Below are 20,420 nucleotides of genomic sequence, written 5' to 3'. Positions count from 1 at the left end.
AGAAACCCTAGAAAGCCTTTATGGTTTATAATATTACTTACAGCATTGAAATTAATGAAGTACTGCTACATGCTACATTGTAACTAAACCTTTGAAACCTATGCCAAATGAAACAAGCCAGTCACAAATATAGTGTAAAAATGTATTGTACTCTTAGTCCATATTTTTCTGAACTGTCTGAAATAGACAAATCTTTAGTGACAGAAAGTAGAAAAGTGGGTGCAAAAGCCTGAGGTGGAGAAGGGATAATGATGACAGCTGATGCGATGCAGATTTTTAGAGGTAGTTACAGTAGACCGAATAACAGTGACCTACAAATGCTCATATATGTGAATGTTTAGGGAGTGGTAATAGGAGGTGCAGGTTTGTAGGGGGAAGTGGATCTCTGCAGGTTGACTTTGGGGTTTCAAATGTCCAAGCCAGGCCCAATTCTCCATTTCTTCCTGTTTTTGTGGTTCTGATGTAGAACTCTTAGCTTTGTCTCCAGTCCCATACCTGCCTGTATGCTGCCATGCTTTATGCCGTGATGAATGGACTAAACATCTAAAACTATGATAGCCCAAGTAAATGCTTTCCTTATGAAGAATTGCTCTGCCAAGTGATAGTGGCACACACCTTTAATCCCAGAACTCAGGAAGCAGAATTACGCTGATCTGATCTTTGTTAATTCAAAGGAAACTTGCCCTACAGAGAGAATTTCACAAAAGCCAGAACTACAGAGACAAACCCTGCCTTGAAAATCTTGAGGTGTGTGGGTGGCGGAGGAGTTGGCATTGTCATAGTGTCTTTTCATATCAATAGAATATTGACCATGAGAGGATAATAAGAAAAATGTTCTCACATTATTTGTGGTAACTGTGCCCTAGCTTTATTATGCACACATGGGTTGATTATAACAAATGGATACAAAACAGATATGCAGTTTATAAACATCTTGTGTTAATAAATTTACCTGAGTAAAAACATTGAAGTACTTTAAAATATGCCTGTTTTTTTGTTGTTGTTTTTAAATAATGAAATGACTGAGGAGTAGAAAGAAGGAATTGATGGCACTTGTCCATCTTTCACTAGCTGCTGTTATTTTTTAACACATTAGCCAAGTAAACTTAGACTGTGACAACTGAAATTGAGAATGAGTTAATTTTTACAAAACTTAACAGTTTTATCTGGAGAGGATACAGAAGAGAAAAGCCTTGGAGCCCTTGGAGTGTGCCCCTAATTGCTTGTTTCTATTCCCCTCTGACTAGGATATTCAGAATCTAGGTAGGCACACACAAGTACCATGCAACTTGTGACTTCCTTGTAGGGTAGGGTAGCAATGTGTGAATCATAGTGTGTATCCCATATTTAAAGTAAAGTACGAGGAGTGACTGAGATTAGAAGAGACGTGAATGAATAGAGAGGCTGGCCCTGAAATAACTGACTGACCTGTTTCCACCTTTGTAAACTCTCGGAAGGATCAGGTTCCTCAAACCTTCTGCCTTGTGAGAACTATGTGGTTATGGTAAAAGACTGCTTTATCCTTAAAACCACAACTGTCATATGATTACAATACTGACAGATTATCAGTTGCCTTTAACAGAAAGAAAAAAAACATAGGATTGAGGCATTTGACTCCAGATGTCAGTTTAGGTAGCTAAATATCAGCCATGCTTCTCAGTCTACCAAAGATGTGAGGAAAGAGGATCAGGGAGGGATGGCAGAATTGTGGTAGGGAAGACTTCTACCATATGAATGGCAAGCATTATTATGATGATCCATATCAATCTAGGTATCAAGAATTACACCTAGGATTGTTTCTACTACCTGGAACTTCATATGATGGGTTACCTGTAGGTCAAACGATTCCACCGGTAAAGATTATGTGCTATATGAAGAGAGTGACGAAGAGAGGAATTGAAACCCTGATTTATATGGGGGTTGACAATGGGGCTCTTAAGGATCTCTTAAGTTCAACCAAAGACAGAAAGTATATTTATTCATCAAACAGGCATAAATTTCAAATTTTTTCCTGTTAAACTTCTCTAGGCATCAGACACTGCATTGGGTCTCCCAATCTCCAGCATTTTAGAAGCACCTACCAAATGGGTAAAGCAAACAAATGAATTCAAAACTATTCTTCATTTCAAATATTTGAGTCTCTCAATGCTTTACAAGTATTGACTAGAACGTTTTGTCCTAGGCTTTCTTCCACAGCTTGCCCATATTCCACACCTAGAACTAGAAATGGCTGTTATTTGCAATAGTCATTAATTGACCAAATTCTCTAAAAAAAAATTATGGCACGGTTGGAAAGTATACATAAAAAATAAAAAGAGTATATGCTAGTAAGTGCACTTGGACAGTCAGATGTATAAGTCACTGCTACTCTGAAGCCTTTCCAGTCATACACATAGGCAAGAGACAAGGAAACAGGGTGGTTATTTCTGAGGCCTTGTAAAATAAACTCAATCATGTCCTTGCAGAAGTCCGAGTCTGATATTTCCGTTGCCTTATTTGGTAACATTTCTTCCCAATATGAAGTTGAATGTAGATTTATTTTACCTAGGAATTATCTAATATTAAGTGGGAGAACAGCTTTAATGTGTGGGAGAGAGACACTCTGCCAAGAGCACTCCCTTCTCTTTTTACATCATATTATGTGTTTACATTCCGAATATTGCCTGTCCCTCTTTATTCCCTCTCTCTTTAGGCAGCACTCTAATTACCTTGGTTTCTCACTGGTCTCTATTATCAGCTGACCTCAGGACCAGTATTTTCTTTTTAAACCCTGTTCCTATGCCTCTGTACTCCATGACTTCTTGCATTGTTCTAGCCACATCGAATCTCATGGGCAGTTCATACACCTCCCACATATCTCAGCATATTTTTGTTAAGTATTCTCAAACTTGTAGCTATCTCACCAGTCCATCTATAGGGTCTTCTGCATTGTCATTTCCTCCAAAAGTAAATATAGTCATCTCTATTCAACCATACCCAGATACTGTGCTTTAAAAAAAATAACTTATTTTCATATCTTTTGGAGTTATTTTCAGAACTTGAAGAATATTTCTTGATTTTACCCAAAGCTCTGTCAGAATATCTTTTAGTGTTTTACATTAATAGATTATATTTACTCAAGGAAAGTTTTATAGCTACTTTCATGAATTTATCACATGATGTTCCCAGCTTAACCAAAAACTGCATAGACTGCACTGTATCTGCTTGGACCTACTAATTACAAGAAGGGAAGATTCCTGTCTGGTCAGAATTCTCACTGGTTGATTCTTGATGGTATTTCTCTCATTTAATTCCTTTCTTTCAGATTAAAGATTGCAATTAAACAATCAAAATTGCTTATTTCACTCAATCAATAGTTTCTTATACTTGGATCACTGTGATTAACAGCTCTATACTTTTCAAATCACATTTCCCTAAATTCATTCTTTAAGGAAAACAACAATTAGCTTCCTATTATAGACAGTTTAAAAAATGTGCACACTAATTAACATGTTGTCTACTTAATTTGAATCTACAAACATTCAAAAGGAAATTGCAAGAAATATCAGAGTGATAATACATTTCTATTTTTTAATGCAGTGATGAATTATTCTTGAAAAAACATGAGTATATATTTTCATTTCCTAAGTGATAAACTAGAAACAAAGTAAGAAAACAAAGCAACATAAAAAGTATTACAGAAAAAGAGTGAAGATTTCATGGAAATAAAATTATGTTATTAATTATTATCATTACTGTGTTTTGAGAACCTAGTACTAGCCAATATTTCAGAAATAAGTTTGCATTAACTCTTATTATAATTATAAAACCTAAAGCAATGTTGGGACCAACTCAAAGCAAAGTATAAAACATTTGTCTTTGTGCCTATCATACATGTTCAATTATGAATATATATTGTTTAGGTGTGGCCAAGAAAAAAATCTTTTTCCTTTGATCCCCATTGTCTTTGTTGGGAAGAAAACATGTCTATACCTTTAAAATACTGCCTGAACTTTCTACTTCTTCATGAATTTCCTCCAAATCTATTCCCTCTTAAAATTTTCAGACCACCTTAGCCACTTCTGTATTCTGTTGCCCTTTGTTGGCATTTTGTAAGTAATGACCAAGTAACATAGCTTTCCTGTCTCCAGATGTAACCTGCTAGTTTCTGTGTAAAAGAAAAACGCTGCAGCTTACTCAAGCATGGCAATCATGTGTGACGCAGTTAGAACACGTGTCTTCAGGTTCATAGCTAGGCATTTAGACACCTATTCTGTTTCCCTCTACCTACTGGGCATTGTTTAAAACAACCAGTGTCTCTCTAATCTCCAAACCAGCTGTGCTCTAGAGCATTCTATAGCCATCCATCCTTCTCCTCTACGGTCAGTGACAGCCATGTCCCAAACACTTTGCTCTAAGATGGACTAAACATTAATTTGCACTCAGGAGAAACCCATATTGTATATCTCTACTTTCAACTGTTTTGACTCTTCAGATAGAAATTAAGGTCTTTTTAACATACTAAGCATTCTCTGTAACTTTTTTTCATGTGCATGTATACACACACACACACACACACACACACACATAGAGTGACAGAGAGAGAGAGAGAGAGAGAGAGAGCACTTTATTTGTTCTTCTGTCTCCCTAACAGAATAATGCATGTGCAAAAGGTATTTTTGTAAAAAATATGAGTATCAAAATGACAGAACTAAACACTAATATATCTGAACACTAATGAAATACAATAATTCAAACTACACAAGTTACAATTGAATTCTGATTTAGAAAGGCTCAGACAGAAATGTAAACATTTTAACATACACAATGTGGCCTCAAATATGCATGAGGGAAAGGTGTGAAAGTGAATATTAAAACTCTATGAGAAAACAATTTAAATTATCTATAAACAATTCAGCTGCAAACTATTTATTAATATAACTTATACATTCCTTAATACAGAAAACGTGCTGGATTGCATTAACATCTACAACTGTACTTTTATTAATAAGTACTATCAAGTAATCTTTATAGTATTATTGATTCTACCTACCCACCGATGAAAAGAAACAGAATGTCCCAAGCAGAGGGTGAGATTTATATTTTCCACTCTATCGGCCGTGTTCCTCCTTCCAGCTTAACGTTTCCATGCATACCGCCATGTCGGAAGTCCGATCATACATTAGCCATGCACCACCTGTTGGATCTCATTCCAAACTGGCAGCAGTTTATGTGCCGATAAAGCTGGCTATCAAGTTTCTTTCTCCTTTATTTTACCAGAGTGGTAACATTACCCAAAGATGTGCATTACTAGTCATTTTCTCTGTATATGACCCTATGTCTCTGTGTGTGACTATGAGTTCTGATTTTGATAAATACATATGCAGACAGAAAATAAAACAACTTCCTTCTTATTTTAAATATGAATTCACAGACAAAATAATCAGCAATATAATTTCTAAAGATAACTAATATTTTATATAGGAGTATATAAAGCCCTATAGGTATGCAACACAAAGACATAAAAGGCTGTATAATATAAAATTACTGGGAAAATAAATGTTTTAAACTTTTATTGTAAGTGGTAATAGACAACAGAGCTTAGGTATTAAATACCTTGAATAAAGACTGTTAACAATTTTAAAATAATTATGAGGAAATAGTGAAATAATTATGAAAGATAAGAATTCAGAAAAATATATAGTTGGCATCAGATAGGAGAATTGAAATCTTTTAGAAGAAATATTGTGTCTCTATAGAATGCTAAGAACTTCTATGTTATATTTAAATGAATTCCTAAGTTTTATTTGAATGACTTTCTTCATTAGTTATCAATGAAGAATATAACCCAGGTTTTGAAATATGAAAATAAAGGTATCGTGAAATAAAAACAAAATATTTCAGGAAATATGATATATTATATATATCTTGTTGATTTTTAATAAGTCTAGACATTCACATACTGAGAAATATTGGAAAGTTTAAGAAAAATTGAATAATATTTATGCCAATGATAATACTTTATAAAAATTATAGTTTTGTATGAAATTGGTCTCAGGCTCATTCAAGCACTGGAAGCAGAAAAATCCTCATTCTTCAGTATTTCCTAACTTAAACATAGCAGAATTTTTGTAGCAGTAACCAGATGAAAAACAAATCAATCAGCCAGCAGCTGACAACATGATGCTCCATTTTGTCTGAAAACAGAGTGTATCGTAGCTGCAGTCTTAGCAAATATTTAAATAAAAAGTATAAAGAAAATGAAGATTGAAGTTATGAAAACCAAGCAAGGCCATAAAGGAAAAATGTATCTAGAAAAATGAAAATATTCCTTCCAAAACTTATTCAAGGACTCAAACTGGTCATTAGAAGATATCTCATACATTTAGGTCTAAGTATTTTAGAAAAAACATAAAAATATGTCAACTGTTAAAACTCAGAATAAAAATAAAGAGATATAAGAGATCATCTGGGGAGAATTCAATGAAATCAAAGCAATATTATTAATTTAGTGAATGTCTAATTTTATATTTAATAGATGTATTTAATAAATATTAAAATCATTTAACTAAAGATTCTGAAAAATCATACTGACATAATGATAGCTAATACTGGTTGTAGTAAGCAATATTTACTAACTATTGAGTAAGACTTACAATTTTATCACATGGCAATGTGGTCTAAAACCTTGACTTAAACTTATAGTTTATATGATATATATGTTTATATAAATATATTGTATATAATGTAATAAACAGAGACTTATGAATGAACACTCAGTAATGAAGAAATCAGATTCTTTTGGATCAATTAGCATTATTTTCCAAACACTTAACCATATTCCTATTCTTCTCATGTCATAAACAAAATTGTGATAATATGCTGATTTCGTATTATGAGTAAATTAGAGTTAGTTTTATAAACTACCATTGCATCACAGATAGATGTTGGTGAAAGATAAATTGATTGAATTGAAAGAAAATACATGATTATCTCATTGGATGCTGAAAAGGCACTTGATAAAATTTACCACCCTTTCCTGTTAAATGGTATCTTAGAAGTAGGGATACTGAGCACATACTTAAAAATAATCAAAATGATACACAGCAAGCCAGTAGCCCTCACAAACTTAATGGAGAGAAACCATAAGCTATTTTACCAAAATCAGGAACAAGACAAGGCAGCCTACCTTCCGTTCAGAAAGATCTGAATGACAAGAACTTCAAGTCCCTGAAGAAATAAATTGAATAAGAAATAAATTGAAGATGATATCAGAAGATCTCCCATAGTCATCAACAGGTAGGAATAACATAGTGAAAATGACCATCTTACTAAAAGTACTCTCCAGATTCAATGAAAATCACATCAAAACTCCAACACATTCTTATAGATATTGAATGCTCAATTCTTAACTTCAGGTGGAAAAACAAAAACAAAACAAAACAAAACAAAACACCAGGATAGCAAAAATAATCCTGAGCAATAAAAGAAATTCTGAAGAATCACCATACCTGACCTCAAGCTGTACTACAAAGCAATAGGGATAAAATTTGCACAGTATTTGTACAAAGACAGGTATGTTGATCAATGGAATCAAATCAAAGTCCCAGAAATAAACCCATACCTCTATGGACACTTGATTTTGATAATGAAGCCAAAGCCTTACAAAGGAAAAATGAAAGCTTCTTTAACAAATGGTGCTGGTCTAATTGGATGTCTACATGTAGAAGGATGAAAATTCTTCCATATTTTTCACACAGCACAAAACTCAAGTCCAAGTGAATCTAAGACCTCAACACAAAACTGGATAGACTAAATTTCATAGAAGAGAAAGTGGGACATACCTTTGAATGCCTTTGTTACAGGAGATAATTTCCTGAACAAATCACTTATGGCTCAGGCTCTGAGATGAACAATTGATAAATAGGACCTCATGAAACTATAAGGCTTCTATAAGGCAAAAGATATTGTCAATAAGACAAAGCAGCAGCCTATACATTGGGAATGGTTCTTCACCAAACCTACATCATAGAGAGGGCTAATATCCAAAATTTACAAAGAGCTCAAGAAGTTAGGTACCAAGAGCACAAATAACCCCCAAAGTGGGGTCCAGAGCTAAACAGAGAATTGTCTAAAAGGAATCTTGAATGGCTGAGAAGCAATTAAAGAAATATTCAAAGTCCTCAGTCATCAGGGAAATGCAAATCAGAAAAAGTCTGAGTTTTCATCTTACAGCCACCAGGATGGCTAAGATCAAAACCACAAGAGATAGCCCATGTTTGTGAGGATGGAGTTCAAGAGGAATACTTCTTTGCTGCTAGTGGGAGTGCAAACTGTATTACCACTCTGAAAATCAATTTGGCAGTTTCTCAGAAAACTGAGAATAATTCTACCTCAAGACCTACCTAGAGCATTCCTGGACATATAACTAAAAGATGTTCCAACATTGAAGAAAAAGCTTTATTCATAATAGTCAGAAACAGGAAACAGCATAGATGTTTCTCAACTGAAAATGGATAAAGGAAGAATGGTACATAGACACCATGGAGTAATATTCAGCTATTAAAGACATCATGAATTATGCAGGCAAATGGATGGAGCTTGAGAATATCATCCTGTGTTAGGAACCCGTCCCCAAAGTGCATGTATGGTATGTACTCACTTATACGTGGATATTAGCCACCAAATACAGGTACCATGCTACATTCCAAATACCTAAAGAAGCTAAACCAGAAGGAAGGCCCAAGTGAGCAAACTTGAATCTCACTCATATCGGGTAATAAAATAGTCATAAGAGGCAGATGGAAGGGGGGAACTGGGAGGAAGGGTATGGGGAGGGTTCAGTATCAAGTGTTGGAAAGGTCAAATAGAGATGGCTAGATGGCCATGAAAAATGAATGGAAATCTGCAACTGACAGGGGTGAGAAGGTGGTTGGCAGCTACAAGACAAGACAGAGACCTAGGATAAATCAGGCACTCAAGAATCAATGGGGGTGGCCTTATCTATAACTGCCAACATTGCAGATATGGAACCTGAAGGGGTCACGTCCTGTAACCAGGCAGGAACCCTAGTGTAGAGATAGACACTAACCTACCCACAAGACTTTCAACCCAAAATTTATCCTGTCTACAAGAAATGCAGGCACAGGAGATAGAGCAGAGTCTGAGAGAATGACTAACCAATCACCTGCTCAACTTGAGACCCATCCCATGGGCAAGCACCAATCCATGACACTATTAATGACACTCTGTTATACTGGAAAACAGGAGAATGTTGTCCTCTGAGAGGCTCCACCCAGCAGCTGACTTGGACAGATGCAGACATCCACAGTCAAACAGTGGATGGAGCTTGGGGACTCTTATTGAAGAGTTGGAGGAAGGACTGAGGGCCCTTAAGGGATAGGAATTCCACAGGGAGACCAACAGAGTCAACTGTCCTCGACTCTTGGGACTCTCAGAGTCTGAACCACCAAAGAACATTCACAGGCTGGACCTAGGCCTCCCTACACATCTGTAGCAGATGTGTGGCTCAGTCTTCATGTGGGTCCTGAACAATTGAAATAGGTGCTTTCCAGAAAGCTGTTGCCTGTACAAGGGATATGTTCTTCTAGCCGGGCTTCTGGTTTCCACGGGAGAGGAAGCACCTAACCTTGCAGACTTGAAGTACCAGGGTGGAGATATACCCAGGGTGCCCCAACCTGCTCAGAGGAGAAGAGGAGGGGGCATGGAGGAAGGATTGTGGCAGGGAGTAACTATTAAGGGGTCAGTGAGAGGAATGTAAAGTGAACAAATAAAATGTAAACAAACAAACAAAAAAAAACTTGCCTAGATCAGATTGGCCTCTGGTCAAAAGGATGTAGGGTGGTTAATCTTTATTAATAATGAGTACAATACTGCCCAGCCTACCTTAAGCAGTACCATTCCTACACAGACTTTTCTGGGCTAAACAACAACAGAAATCTAGCAAGCCCCGATGGAGCAAGCCTGAGAGAAGCATCCTCAGTGCTTTCTGGTGTTCTCCTTTGGGAATATCTTCTCTGGTCTGAAATTCGCTACATGAAGTAAAGGGCCACCCTGCGTCCATGTTCCTGCCATGAGAAACTGCCCTGAGTTCACCCACTGAATGACTGTAGCTGGGAAGTGAAAGATTAAATAAATCCTTTCTTCTTTGAGTTGGTTTTGGTCAACTTGCTATAACATATCAACACATGCTAGAATGCATACCTGATCCAAAAACTTCAACATTCAAAATGCCATGGAGTATACTAGTCCCAAGCACTTCAGATATCACATTTTTATTTATTCATAAAATAATTGTACCTTAGTAACTTCAAATTCAAAACAAAACATTAAGAGGAAATAGAATAGTTCTCATGGCAGGTATTGCTAAATTTCCTTTTTTTTTTGGACAAATTGATCATGTCAAAACAAGTAAACGCTTCAAGGGAAATTGAACCCTGAATATGTAACTGAACATGGTTTAGTGTCAGGTATGCTCTCTAATGTAGATACAGTAAGCTGTGACAAAATCGGCCTGGTAGATCATTGCAGCATATGCAAATCAGTGCGAAGTTCTTCGGTGGGCATCATAGCATCAGTGGCCTCTGTCTATAAAGAGTTCCTCTAATTGACCTCAATTGGGTACTGGATGCAGTAAATGGCATTTGATGAGCACCAAGATGCTGCTTTTGTCTGCCTGACTTCCATGGGAGCTTTGTCCGAAGATGCTGAAGTTTCTAGCCCACCATCCATCCTCATGAGCACCAAGAGCAGAGCTACAAAGGAGAATGGCTGTTCGAGGAGTTGGGCAGTGCACAAAACATGCAGCTGTCCATGTAAGTTCTGCCAAGCCCCACAAAGTGGAAGGATTTCAGCTTGGTCTGTGGTATTATTTAATCACATGTAACTCTTGCTAGAATGTAAGCACTCAGAATACAGATTGGTACCAGTCTAATTTCCCAGTGCATGGCAAGAACAGAGATGATTGGAAAGCAGACACCAAATAAATAGTTGGTAAACAGATGGTTCTAAAGGAGAACTCAGCATATTGAAAAACTCTGAACTAAGGCGTGCTCATGGAAAATAATAACTAAATAAGACATGACGATAGAGGACATGATAGCAGTGGTCTATGTGAAACAAGCCTGTTAAGACTACATTGAAAACGGTGTGCTTTCACCTTCAATTAAAAGTAATGTATGAAGCCACAGCTGTCGTCATTGTAAGTACTGTGCCAGGGTAGTAGCCTTGCTCATCACGATTTCTCAGGGATTTGTGCATTTCACCTCACAAGAGTGCAAGAATTACTAAAGAAAGATGATTCTCAAGGTTCTGGGACTAGGTAGAAATCAACAGTGCCTGCCGGCAGCTGTAAGGATAGACTGAACAGCAGCAATCCAATCCGCAGGCAGGATAATCCCCAATGAGTGTGACCACTGACTCCCACCATAGGCCCGAAATGCGAAAGAAGAGATGTCGCACACAGCCATTCATTGGGAAGGCAGACTGTGTTCCTTTACGTCCTTGGCTTCAGGAAATTCTCACTCTGATAGTTTGAGAGCAAATGCCACAATTTTAAAGAGTTGAGAGATGGGCTTCTGATGTAGTCCCAGGGCACACTCTCATCCTGCAAATAAGGCCCACTCCCAGGACTTTGTGTCTGAGTATCAACAATACTAGCAGCTACAGCACTAGGGGAGGGTGGCTTTCTCTCTCCTCTGGCTTCTTTCTTCATCACCATGAACACGGAGAGGTGAGGATATCACATTTCTCTTTGGCAGGCAGGTATTGAATGGTGTGAAAATCCAAGTGATAGAAAAGAATGCAAACAATTTCGACTGTAGTCATTTTCTCTCAACGCATGGCATTCTGCTGAAGAATATAAAAACCCAAGCTATCTACAAAACGTCCTAAATATTGCATTCAAAAATAAATGACAAGTCACCCTGAAAGACTGTGTACATAAGCAGCACTGTCACCAGTTAACTTAGAGAAGCCACAGGCAGCCGGTAGCACTTGTTCTTATTGTTCCCTTTCCATCGTTGCATCGAAATGGGCCAGTTTTGTGCATTTCACAATGACAGGAAACTCTATTTTCTACTGCTGTGTTGTAAAGGGAGGGGAGAAGGATGGTCCAGGGGTTGACAGGGTCAGAGGTCTGCTACGATTGGTTCAGCAGCAACTCAGAGCATAAATCTCAGGGCTTCTCTGTACGGTCGTTAATGAAACTTGTTCTAAGCAGGCTACGATGACACTATGAGTTCATGTACTTCACAGAAATGAATGTTGTTCTCATTGTATATATAAATAACTGTTCCATCTGGCATAGAATCTAAAATTTGGGAGCTTCAAAAATAAATGTGAATGAATGACCCTCTCCACCCACCCTACACTACCTTTGTGTATATGTCTTATGCAGATCACATTAAATCGCTTGGTCGGGTTTTATTTTCCTGGTCATTAAATTCTCCTTTCTATTATCTCCATGCTGTGCAGGAAACAGGAGAGAAACAGAAACCGAGGCAATAAGAAGTCATCAGTACATGTATGGATTTCAAGTTGTCCATGAAAAAGTGTGCCTGTATTTTCATGAGATTATACTTCAGTGCACGAGTAAATTTATTATCTTTGTACCTTGGTACAATCTAGTTAGCTAGGTAAGAAGCTGCGCAGCTGTAATGTCAGCACTTGGAAGCACAAGGCAAAAGGCTCGCTGGCTGAAGGCAAGCTCCAGCTCCCTAAAAAGATCCTGTCTTTCTATCACATATGAATATGTATATATATATATGTATATGTATATATATATGTATATATATATATAAACACATATATGTTTACACACACATATATATAATCCATAATATATGTTAAAGGATTTTTGAATGTTTGCCTGTGTGAGATAAGGAAAGACAGAGAGACAGAGATCGAGATTTAATCCATTTAAAGCTAACCACTTTTGTTTAATCAATTTCTATTTTTTTCTATTTCTTTAACTTACCTCTGTATTCACTGGTCCTTATCTCCATGTATCTTAAAAGGTCACTAGTAGCTAATTCCAAAAACTTATTTTATTATAGATCAATGTTTCTGTAAATGTAACCTTGTGAGCTGTTAGTCTTGGCCGTCCAACCAATAGATTGTGTGGCTCTTTTGCATTTTATCTAAGACTCCAGGGAAGGAAGCTATACTTCCTTTGCATACTCAGGGTATGCAAACTATGAAATGAGCGGTGACTTCTGCCCTTAGTTCCAGCTAAAATTCAACTCTGGATTTAAAAAATGATGCCTAAGAATGACTTTGATAAAAATTAGCAAAGACTAGGATGAGTGGCCAGAGGCTACTCCTTACTCCACAGTAATTACTCCAGATTTACTTTGAAACAAACCCTTGAGAAATAGCGGTCCACAAGATCATGCTAAAGCAAGTGATCAAAATTCCATTGAATTTTCCATTTCCCCTTTCTTAGCCCCAATTCCCTCCTATAAGTTATAGTGGAAGGGACATTTGATGAATTAATCTTAGTTCCCAACCATCTCAAAAGATCATGGCTCTCAAAATGCTTATAGATTTTTATACCTTCTTTTTATTTTTGAACCAGATGGAAGAAAAAAAAAGACAACTGATGCATAGACCTTTAAAAATCCAATTTCAACCTATTTTCACCCTACAATCTTCATCTCCATCATTTTATGGCTATTTTTCATTTTCTACTCCATTAACACTGGATACATTGCGTGTATACTCATATTCTTCAGCTGCAGTCGGGAATGAGTCCGTGATGAATGCCACTTCTACATTTCTCTATTTTAATAATTTGCCTCAGTGCATAAAGCCCCAAGATTTTGTATCATTAATCACCATATTCATATGCCCCTCTGAACAAAATTAGAAATATAAATTCAGCAGTATATTCAGGATACAGTAAAATCTGTAGATTATTTTGAGCATTTCATTTCATGACATCATAACGTAGGTCAGTCTAATATTTCAGTAAGATGTTTCAAAATAGCATCCAATATGTTTTTGAATGTTAGGAATACAAATAAGAAAAATGCCGGTTGCTCATGCATTGTACCTGGAACTGTGGCTGAATTTTAGCTATCTTGGGGGAAGGGGGGTAGGGTTGTTTGTTGCACCAATAAGCTTCATAATTATAATCCAAATGCTTAATCCAAAGTCGTAGGCTGTGATTTGCAGTTACACAGCATGATCATCAAGGAAGGGTTATTTTTACTGTCATAATGATTTTATATTTTAAAGAAATGACATTAAAATTCTCCCACTATCGGTAATGGGAAAGAAGAAGATACTCAAACAGTCACTTGCTGTTAAACGAACAAACTCCTTTAATACAGTTTTTCCACAGCAAATTTCATATTCCCCAGAGCTAGAGCCACAAAACTGACTCAGGACACTGAAACACTGAGTCTTTTACTCAGTATGTGCCTCTAAGCTTCGATTACATCGCTCTAATAGTTGAAACATTTATTTCTAAATTATTTCTTTCCATACCTAGCTGGCATTACCCAAATACTAACCAAGAGAATAAGAAACAGGTTAATCAATTTTGTCATTTTGCTTAATATGGCAACAGAGATACATTAAGAATGTTATGCCAAATTCAAGTTTGAATCAATAGATACACTGTGTGACTTTGGACAACTTAAATTCCATCTATATGTTGGTGAAATGAGTTGTTATGAGGAAATAAACAATGTTTAAATGGTTTTACTTGTCATTTAACTTATTTTATTTAATTTTCACAAATACTCTAAGCTTTATTCTAACACATATGAAAAATGCACGATTTAGAGTGCGAAGACATAAGTGGTATCTCAGAATCAGCACATGTATTTTTCAAATCCATCGCAGCCAGAAGAGCATCTGTGCATGGAAGGAGAACACGTGACCATGTTTGTGCAAGGTCAGATTATATTTTCTCAAATCTACTATGCTGCAGCTGGAAATATGTCTATGTATGGAAGAAGTGTATGTGGCCAGATTTGTGCAAGGCCATAGAAATCCAGAATTATGGAAGTGCCTGTAGTCGAGTTTACCGGGGAATGAAGATTCACCATCCTGAGAAAGACTGACTACTGAGGCATACTTGTGGACTACCTTCAGTGTGAACTACAGTATATTTTCTTTACCACAAATTACCTGCAGAGCCAGCTAATTGCACTGATAAGTGACTAATTGGTAGGTAGCTATGTGAGCAGTTACCACATTTACACATTTAAATGATGTTTATTTCAAGTGTACTTATCATACCAAGCAATAAAATTTGGCTCAAAAGTGAAAAACTGAGGTAATATCTGGCAGTGATGAAACACCATATATAGAGTAAATTGCTTGTTTGTGACATATTCCGCAGCAATGTAAAGACACCCAAATAGCTCGAGGTCTACTTTCTTTACTCAAGTTTCTAGCTATTTTTAAAGGAAAGAACTGAGGACTAAATGTCACACTTTTAATATCACAAATATAGCCTGCACTTCATGGGATTAGGTCACCAACAAAGGCTTGGGGTAAGATGTGCCCGTGAAATTGTAAAGGCTAGAACAATCATTTGAGGATTTGAATGAAAGAAAAAATTGACTCTGTAATGGTGCCCTATTGCTATGGACACAGGACAATGAAGTCTCTCAGTGTTTAAATACTAGATCAATATAAAGGAAAGTGGTTCAGAACCTGATCATTTTGTTTTAAGTATTTGCAATGATGAAGGGTTTCTAAATATGTGATTTGTCAGGTCCTTAAAAACTCAGAAGAAATGGTTAACTCTGGTGCCTATTAGCATACTATAGTACACATTGGCCTCTATGGTCACTCAGCCCCTGTAGTTCCTCTCAGCTCTTCTCCCACAGTCCCTTACACCACACCACTGTAGCCAAAAGGCTTCCATTTCTCCAGCATCTGAGTCCTAGAACTACTTACTCTTCCAGGCTTATTCTCTGTGCTTTTTTTGCTCCCTCTCTGTCCAGACTTCTTACTCATTCTTCCCTGTTCTCCTCTCATGGCCTGGTTCTGTCTGTCAGCTCCTCATTTCACTCAAGTTTTGGTTCTCTTTCCTCCTAATGCATAGTGCCCTGTCCTTGATTTACCACATTTCACAAGAAAAAATAAATCAGGATGGTTTTAATTATAAAATACTGACACATACCTTGCACAAAGCTTAAGTCCAAGTGGATCAAGGATGGCAACATAAAACCAGATACGACAAATCTAATCAACTAGAAAGAAGGAACTCATTGGCAAAGGGGAAATTTTCCAGAAGCAACCCAGATGTCCCTCATCTAAAGAATGGTTACATAAAATGTGATTCATTTACACAATGGAATATTATTCAGCTATTAAAAATGAGGGTATAATGACTTCGGCAGACAAATGGATGGAACTGGAAACAATCATCCTGAGTGAGGTAACACAGACCCCAAAGCTCATGCATGGTATGTACTCACTGATAAGTGGATATTAGCCAAAAAACTAAAGAATACCCACGATACAACCCACAGACCTTAAGATGTTTAGCAAAAAGGAAGGCCCAAGTAGGGATGCTTCAATTGTGCTTAGAAGGAAAAACAAAATAGTAATAGAAAGAAGAGAGAGGGACCTGAATAGCAGAGAGGGGCAGTAGGGGGAAGGGGGCAGGATGAGGTATGTGGGAATGGAACAGGAGAGAAACCAGAGGGCCAGCAGAATAAATGGAAATATGCAGCCTGGGGGGGGTGTGGGAATGGGAGGACACTCTAGAATGTAGCAGAGATCTGGAATGCGAGACATTCCCAGGACTCAATGAGGGTGGCCTTAGGCGAAATACTCAATAGTAGAAAGCAGGAACCTGAAAAGACCACCTCTAGTAGATAGACAGGGTCCCCAGCAGAAGGATGGGGTCACCAACCCACCTTCAAAATTTCTGGCTGAGAATTATTCCTGTCTAAAAGAAATGCAGGAACGAAAATGGAGCAGAGACTGAAGGAAAGGCTATCCAGTGACCAGCCCAACCTGACATCCATCTCATGGGTGGGCACCAAAGCCTGACACTATTACTGATGCCGTGTCATGTTTCTAGACAGGAGCCTAGCATGGCTGTCCTCTGAGAAGCTCTACCTGACTGAGACAGATGCAGATACTTACACCCAACCATTAGATTGAGGTCAGAGTCCCCTATAAAAGACTTAGGGGAAGGATTTAAGGGGCTGAAAGGGATAGTAACATCGCAGGAAGACTAACAGCATCAACTAACCAGGATCCCTAGGGGCTCCCAGACACTGCGTCACCAACCAAAGAACAAACACGGGCTGGTACAAGGCCCAGGTAAACATGTGGCAGATGTATGACTACTGCCTTGTCGGGCTTCAGTTAGAAGGATGTGCCTAATCCTGTAAAGACTGGAGGCCACAGGGAAAGTAAATACTCCTGGGCATGGAGGAGAGCGGGAGCAGTTTCTCAGATGCAAATGGAAGGGGGAGCTGAACAACTGTGGGAGGGGAATGGGAAGTTCAACGTCTGAAATGTAAATTAATTAATTAAAATATATCCCATTTTATTTTTCATTCTATATATCACCAAAGTACACACGTTTTCTAACTACCTTGTGAACTATAGGATGTCTTTAAATAACAAGTACATCTCTCAGAATAAGTGCTATCGAAATCATTTGGATCCCAAATAAAGAGGTATGTATTTGGAAGGGCTATTTCCTCCAGACACATTGCTTTCTTAAAAAAATAATGAAAACCTCAACACTATTCCCTGTTTTGTTCCAACTTGGAGGCATATTTCTTATAGACGTAAGACATTCTTTTAAGATAGGATCTTACTGTTCCCCAGGTCTGATGAAAACTGACAGGCATACTTCTTCCTATTTAAAAGATATGAATGCTCATAACAAAAAAAGGTTAAAAAGCAAAAATATAACAACTAGAAAACAGAACAGAATGCAGAACAAATGCACATTGTTCTGCCTGTCAGGACAAAGGAACATTTCTTTCCATACAGGTGTGGCTGCTAATACTGTTCATAGCATTTCAGCTCCAGTCCTAACTAAGAATCTGTTATGAAGCTGCCTCCTGATCGTGTACTCAGAAGAGAAACAGCAATAGCCTGGCCTAGACCAGGCTGCACCCACCCAGCTGGAACAAAGTAGCTGTCTGCCAGACAAAGCCACGCTGCCTATTGTCAGTGATGTATTTCAGAGCAGTCATTAAATTCTCCACCACACAGAAATACAAAAACAAATACAGGAATCTCACTAAACCTGTGTCTCACTTATCTGTCATCCAAAGCCATAGCCTCAGTGCTCTACTGTATTGGGGGAGATTTCTCTCTGTGAAAGGATCTAACCAATACATGCATTATCAGCTGTTCTGGAACACTTGGCAATAAGTAAAAAAAAAAAAAAAAGTACACCTGTATGTTTGTATTTCCCACAGAATCAGTACTGCAGCTCCTCCATGGGAATACTTTGGCAATCGAGGAGAAAAAGGGGATGGGGCAGTATTTGCCCCCTTCAACATGGACACAGGACTCAGAATGATGAGGCCTATGGTACTCTCTTGGCTCCTTTGCCTTCTTGCCTTACACCTCAGAGAAGAAGGTTCCTGGCAAATGAAATCACCACCTTCTTCATCTACTTTATAGGGGACTGGGAACGTTACATACAATGAACACACATGTTCTATATAATACAAAACATCCGTTAGATAAAATCATACAACTGAGTTTTTTAAAAAAATTCAAAACACTTTGATTTTGTAACACAAAATAAGAAACATCTTCTTATGCTTGGTTTGATAGTGTTCTGTACTTGTGTACTCTAATTAGGGGGGAAGTGAGAACAACACAGAAGAAGAAAAGAAGCTAAAATTATAGTAATTATGTCTAGAAGAGGTAATAAGGAATCATACCATTAGCTATCTACCTGAAAACATCTTTAATACATATATAGTTAAATAAAACTTTCTTCCTGCCTCCAAGAGCCAAAGACCATCTAACAAATCCCTCAGGACCTGGAATAAGAAGCCCTGTTTTGAACAGTCGCGCATGATTGTGACAGACTCACAGACGTTAAAAGCTACTGTGATTGCCTTTGGTTATTCCCCCACATTGGAAGACAGTCTGTATTGCTGAAGACACCATGTGCTTCAGATGTGTGACTGAGAGGCTTCTGAGCTGGTAATCACCTGCCCCCTCCCTCCTGAGGACTGGCTTTCATGGTATCAGATAAATACATACAATAAATCAATAAGTACATCTGAACTTGTTAGAACTGTGAATTGCTTCCCTTCTTTCTGAAGATGTCTCATAAAAATGCTATATACATGTGTTTAACATACAAGGGAAACTAATGAATTCTAATCCATGAAGTGTTTTAGACTTATTGTCAAAAAATACTTAGAGTGTGTGACACACAATTCGTACTTCTACCTGTTGTACACTCCTCTTCCATAAGAACTATGAAAAACATTTTCAGCAGAAAATCTCAAGCATATATATATATAAGTCTTACAGATTAATAAGGAAGTCTACCCTGTTCAAACCCATGTGGGTATGAAATTAGAATTCTGTTTCTTAATAGCCAATGACTGTTCATCTGTATTTTTTATATAAATTTGAAAAGATATGTGAGCTTCTAGCTCTAAGAACAGGCCACTTAAAATACCTGAACCATTCTAGATAACAGATCTGAGTTGAAATTAACAATGCAGCACTGTGTGCAGCCATCACAAAGTAATGTGTGTAAAAAAACTGCAAAAATAGACAAATAACTGTGGTGGCAAAAATGTAAAACAGATTTATTTCTAGTCAGTATTAAATTTTGAGAAAAATAAATTGTGTTCCTTCTAATGGAAAAATGAAAAGATATGACAGTGATTCTCCTCAATCCTAACTATGTGGAAGATTTGGTGGTATTTTTTATATTTGTGTATGTATTTTTCTGAGAACCTTTATAAAGTATAAAGAGAGGCATTTGTATGTTAAAAAAAGTCATGAGTATTTAAAACTACATGATATGATAAACTGTAATATTCCGTAATCTAACCGAGGCTAAGTTGCCAGCCCCATTTTATATGTCATCATGCTACCACTGAAGCATTTAGAAGTGTAGAAATATCTCATGTTTACAGGTGGACTGGAAAAGAGTGGTTTCTATTAGATAGAATCTTCCTCCTCCTCTTCCTCTTCCTCATCCTCTTCCTCCCGTTCATCCTTTTCCTCCTTCTTTTCTCTTCTGCCTCCTCCTCCTTTTTCTCTGAGATATTAAGAAAAATGTCTACCCTAGCAGCAAAGCTAAGTGGGTATATGTCTTCTGAGCATGACGCCTCCCTTTGGTGAATTCTAACTTTTTAGGAGGGTCCTAATATAACTGCTTTCTTATCTCCACTGATATTAATCAACTGTAGCAGGTTCGGTGACTTGTTCCAACACCATTATGAGTG

This window comes from Rattus rattus, chromosome 3, assembly GCF_011064425.1.
Source record: "Rattus rattus isolate New Zealand chromosome 3, Rrattus_CSIRO_v1, whole genome shotgun sequence".
Taxonomy (NCBI): domain Eukaryota; kingdom Metazoa; phylum Chordata; class Mammalia; order Rodentia; family Muridae; genus Rattus; species Rattus rattus.
This window is presented reverse-complemented; position numbering follows the sequence as displayed.